This window comes from Choloepus didactylus, chromosome 1 (assembly GCF_015220235.1).
Source record: "Choloepus didactylus isolate mChoDid1 chromosome 1, mChoDid1.pri, whole genome shotgun sequence".
NCBI lineage: Eukaryota > Metazoa > Chordata > Mammalia > Pilosa > Megalonychidae > Choloepus > Choloepus didactylus.
This window is the reverse complement of record NC_051307.1, coordinates 165,951,780-165,957,542: the sequence shown is the minus strand read 5'-3', so window position 1 is coordinate 165,957,542 and position 5,763 is coordinate 165,951,780. Positions and strand designations below refer to the sequence as shown.

At 41.6% G+C, this 5,763-nt stretch overlaps 1 non-coding gene across 1 annotated transcript; it reads left to right on the top strand.

The window, feature by feature from the left end:
- The first annotated feature begins 602 nt into the window (after positions 1-602).
- LOC119510888 lies at positions 603-763 on the top strand. Its single transcript, XR_005212059.1, has one exon. It is a non-coding gene; the product is annotated as a U1 spliceosomal RNA (small nuclear RNA).
- Positions 764-5,763: the final 5,000 nt, after the last annotated feature.

Genomic DNA, 5,763 nt, shown 5'->3' with positions numbered 1-5,763 from the left:
TAGATTGTGGCAAAGGTTGCACAATTCTTTAAATATATCCAAAAAATCATCAGTGTGTATTACTTAAAAAGGTGAATTTTATGACATGCAAATTATATCTCCATACAGCTGTCAAAAAAAGAGAAGGAGATGAAGGAGTAAGCCATGCGCATATCTGAAGGAAGAACACTCTAGACAAAGTGACCAGCTAGAACAAAATCCCCAGAGCAGAACACCTCATATGTTCAAGGGTCAGCAAAGAGGCCGGTGTGGCTGGATCAAAGTGAGGAAGGGGAAGGCTCGTGGTAGACCAGGTCAGAGAGAGCCACGTAAGCCATTGTGAAGACTTTGCCTTCAAGGTAAGTGTGATGGGGAGCCTTTGTAGTGTGGAGAGCAGAAGAGTGACCTTACATTTGATTTACATTATAAAAGGACAGGTATGGTTGCTGTTTTGGGAAACAGCATGAGTAGAGACAGAGAAACTAGTTAGGAAAGTGATGATGGTTGCTCAGATACCATTGGTAGGCAGTAATGCAGATAGTAAGTAGCTGAAATCTGGATATATTTAATCCTCCCAACAACCCTTGAGATAGGTAATCTTCCCATTTTACAGATTAGGAAATAGAGGTTGGCAGGGGAGACACCATGATCACGAAGGTGGTTTTCCCAGGGCAAGGCTTATCCGTTGCACTCCGGATGTGCTGACCCCTGCAATTTCCCCAAATGTGGGAAACTCGACTGCATAATTTGTGGTAGTGGGGGACTGCGTTCGCGCTCTCCCCTATAGAGAAGAGGAAAAAAAAAAAAAAGTAAGGAAATACAGGCATATATAATTAAGTAGCTTCCAAAGACACACAGAATGTAGGTGGCGAAGTTCAGAATTGAACCCAGGCAGTCTGAGTCCAGTCTGTGCTCTTACTGATCACGTCATATGGCCCTTCTGAAAGCTCATCTATCATCAGAAACATCACCTGTACCTCTCAGTTCTGATATTTAAATATGTGAGGATTTTTTAAAGTTTGCAGACGACAGCTGTGTGCTGGAATCTCTTCCTGATTAAAAAAAAATATTCCTGTGGCTTGGTTTAACAACTTTGCACTCACATTGAAACAATTTGTTTCCCTGAAAAGTGAGCTAGCATCAATGCTGAGCTGGACAAAAAAGTTGAAGTCTAAAGTGAAATGAAAAAAAGCTGAACCATATGGCATTGCACTGGAAGAAGAAAATAAATGTTATGGGAAGGGAAATGGTGGCAGGTATCACAGGGTAGAATTATCCTGTGAGTGTTCATGAATTGAAATTTTTGGTTCTACTAAAAAGCCTATATAATGGCAGTGAAATCCTTTTCCCTTTTTAAAATGTTTTAAATGAGCCATTGCATAGCTTGTATGTATTAGCCCAATGACAAGTCTTAACTGAAACCATGGCAGCTCTTCCTGGCCCCAGGCTGGCCCAAATCCACATGTTCTATAAATCCAAATTTTTGAATTGGAAGAAAATTGTTCATGATTGGTTTCTCTTTTGCTTCCTCCAAAAAATTGGTCTATCAAGGATAAATCAGAGCATTTCACCAGAATTTATACATTGTTTTCCCTCTCTCCCTCCCGCCTGTCCTCCTCCTTCAGCCTCTTTAAATCCTACCTATAAACCCTTCATTTGAAAAGGGTACTTGATCTTCAGTCCCACTCTGTGTTCGGCTCCTCGGGTTATGTGAGACTCACCCCGAAAAAGCCAATCTCAATTCCAGGGCCACCATATTGCCCCTGGAGCATAATGTTGTATTCCATGTGAATGGTACCCCCTGGAGTTGTGTAATATGAAGACCTTTCCTGGATCAAAGGAAATTCTGAAGAGAAAATAGAATATGGCAGATAGAGTGGGTTACCTACTGAGTAGTTAGTTCCCCACTTCAATTTGATCAATGAACCTCAATTTCATCCAGGTATTGGGAGGGTGGCAACATGTTCAAGGAAGGTTGGGCTCATAACCACAGGAGATTAACCACCATCACTCTAAGCCAGTCATGGTAATACTACTCCCTTTAGCCATTGACTGTTTTTTCCAGTTTGTTAATGCTGCCATTTTGCACAACACCATAAATGGATTGGCTTTTATAAAGGGGTTTCTTTGGTTACAAAGTTACGATCTTAAGGCCATAAATTGTCCAAGGTAAAGCATCAACGATAGGGTATCTTCACTGGAGGATGGCCAATGGCATCCAGAAAACCTCTGTTAGCTGGGAAGGCACATGGCTGGCATTTGCTCTGGAGTTCTGGTTTCAAAATGGCTTTCTCCCAGGACGTTTCTCTCTAGTCTTCTGGGGTGTTCTCTTAGTTTCCCCCTGGCAAACTCTGGACTAGCGAAAGTCTACTTTCAACAGCTGTCTCCAAAATATGTCTCTCAGCTGCAGCAGCCAGCTCCTTCTGTCTGAGCTTCTCATATAGGACTCCAGTGATTTAATTAAGACCCACCTTGAATGGGCTGGGTCCATATCTCCATGGAAATTATCCAATCAAATGTTTCACTCACAGTTGATTGAGTCACATCTCCATGGAAACACTCAATCAAAGGATTCCAACCTAATCAGCATTAATACGTCTGGCCCCACAAGATTGCATCAAAGAACATGACATTTCGTGGGACATAATACATCCAAACTGGCACACTGGTCTAAGGGTAGGAATCTGTAGTAGGCACTTTTAGTTCTCTGCCAAAATCCCTTCCTGTCTCTTTTACATTTCTGTGCAGCCCTAATTCCAACCTCGACCCTCCACCCCTTGCCAATGTACTTTTGCCTCCAATACCAGCATCTTCGACTCTTCAGAAAACTGCATTCCAGCTATCACAGCTCCTTGGCCAGTGCTTGCAAAGCAAGCCTGGGGTGGCCCTTACTTTGATTGATGGGTGGTGATGAGGATATAGATGTCCAGTTCCCTCGCCTCAGGTAGGGGTTTCTCTGACTTGTAATTTGTATTACCTTCCCCAGGACATTGCCTGAAATGCCACCTTGACTTCTTCCCCTTTGCTATCCTGTTTTCCTCTCCCTACCCTCACGCTCACCACTGGACTCCCGTAAGAGCACTTCCTCAACAAATCACTTGCACATAATCCTCATTTCAAGGCCTGCTTCTGGGGACCAGATCTGAAATAGTAGGTGGCCCACTTCAAGCCAATGAGATGTGTAGCTACTTTAGGAAAAAACTTTTCTCTCTGATAAAGAAATGAACTAAATGAGAGAAAAGATTTTTCTTCCTGATAAAAAAAAATTTAAACCCTAGTTTCTCAATCGCTGGCACTATTGACATTTTGACCCAAATAATTCTTTGTTGTGGGGGGATGTCCTGTGCATTGTAAGATATTTAGCAGCATCCCTGAATGTCAGTGGCACCAACCCACCTCAGTTGTAAAAAGTAAAAATGTGTCCAAGCTTTGCCAAATGTCCTCTGGGGGGGGGGGGGGTAAATCACCCCCAGTTGAGTACCACTGAGATAGAGGAAGGAAAAACCTGCCCTTCATCCTCTCTCAAACACACTTGGGGGAAGATAAGATGCTTGGCACAGCAGCTGCCATCTTGCAACTGGAGAAGAATACCAAGAGATTCCTAGGGTGCCAACTCACGTTGAGATGCTGAACAAACTCTGGAACCTCTTATTTCCAGAAATTACCAATCCCACTGTGATGGTTAATTTTATGTGTCAGCTTGGCTAGGTTATGGTGTCCAGTTATTTGGCCAAATACTTGCCTACATATTGCTCTTGAGCTATTTTGTAGGTGGGATTAGCATACAATCAGTTGACTTTAAGTAAAGGAGATTACCTCCTAAATGTAGGTGGGCCTCATTCAATCAGTTGGAGACCTTAAATGCAAATAACTGAGGGTTCCAGGAAGAACAAGGAATTCTGCCTCACGGATACAGCCTCTACTTCTTCCTGAGTTTCTAGCCTAAGAAATTCCAACTCAAGATTTCAATATCACTCTTATCAGAATTCCCAGCCTCCAGCCTGCCTTTGGAATTTGGACTTGCCAGCCCCCAGAATCATGTGAGCCAATTTCTTATAATAAATTTTTTATAAATAGATAGGTAAATGATAGCTGATAGATAGATAGATGATAGATAGATAGATAGATAGATAGATAGATAGATAGACAGATAGGTGTTAGATAGATAGTTTTTTCTGTTTCCTCTGGAGAACACTGACTGATACATTTACTTTCTTTTCTTGCTTCTCTGTCTTTTCCCCACTCTTGAAGATTGGGGGACTGATTCACCTTTCCCTGTCCCTCACCCAGTACCCAGCCTTACTGGGTCTGAATATCTCCACATCTAATTCCTTCCTGCTGTGAGAAACAAGCACTATTCCTAAAAAGGAATAAACGCTCTCCCAGTTGTGGAGAAGAAAGGAATTTATTCACGATCTTGCAAGAATGGGCACCCAACCAAAATGTAGTGGGTTGGGACACAGAACAATAGACCCAGCAGTATTTTTCCCCTACGCTTAACTGCAAGTCCCTCCCCTGTTTCTCCAGTGGCTGGATACTTCAGTGGTTACATTCTATTTGACAAACCTAACTAGCCTGTGCAAATTTGAAACATGCAGACCTCGCAAATTGAAAACATTTGAAATGTTTCCCATGTGAATTTGCAACATTTGAAAAGGTTGGAACAAATCTCCACCCCTGACTATAATGGTTATGCCCAGGCCTCTTTAGAGCCAGTCTGGGCTAGTTTGGTAGCAAGTTATGAGGCTATTTTGGGAACTTCTACCCCAGAGTCTCCACCTTGCAAGGATAGTAGATAGTGGGCGGATAAACAGGGGGACCAACTGTGGACTACAGTTTGTCTTTTTAACCTTCTGCCAATTCCTGAACTGCCTCACCCTGCCAGGCACACCTATCCTGTGTGAAAGCTAAACTTAATCTCATTCTCACACTGCCTCAATCTGTCTCCCTCTTCCGGCAGGGCAATTGACTGTTCTAACTCCAATGAGCTCAAAAAACAAAGGACCCTGTAGGAATCAGGAACCACCCCATCTTCCAAAATGGCCAATGCATTTTCCCTCTATGTATCTGTGTCATAAAGGGATGACAAGAGATGTCAATGTAACAACAACTTCTCACCGACTAATCTCTTTTCTTTTGTAGAACTTCAAAGTTTCTAGTTTTCTAAAATTCCAAACATTATTTTGTCATTTACTTCCTTGATTTAACGTGCATAAATATTTTCTCTAATTTAAAGCAATTCAAAAGGTAATAAATTTTTGTAAGTTGTATGTGTTTTTAAAAGTTTGGGTAGCAAAAAGTAATACCTTGTATTCTATTGTCCTATACACACCATGTGTTTTACCAATGTGAGTTTTGCAGGTTCTGCTGATATCTTTTTCTACAGCACTTTAATAAATTCAGTCCAGCCCAATTCCTTGCTTTCCCCATGCCCTTTCTTTACTGTGACATTATCATGCTATGATTGATAGAAACACTGTACAATGTGCTAGCATATTTAAAAATTGTATTTGGACTGCCTAACTTACTTGTGATTAAAAAAAAAGCTTTAGTATACCTGCTAATGCAATTCTGATTCTCTGTCAAGATCAGCTTGGGTTGCTATTGCCTTCTTGAGCTTTTTTTTTTTTTTTTTGTGAGTTGGAATGAACTTGGAATCTATCTCGGACTCAGGAGTGGAACACACTTTATGTTTCTGCAGAGTTGTTTTTCATCACAAGTTAATGTACACTAGACAAAGCTCTCTGTGGAGTCTGCCATGAAATCAGATCTCCACTGTATCAC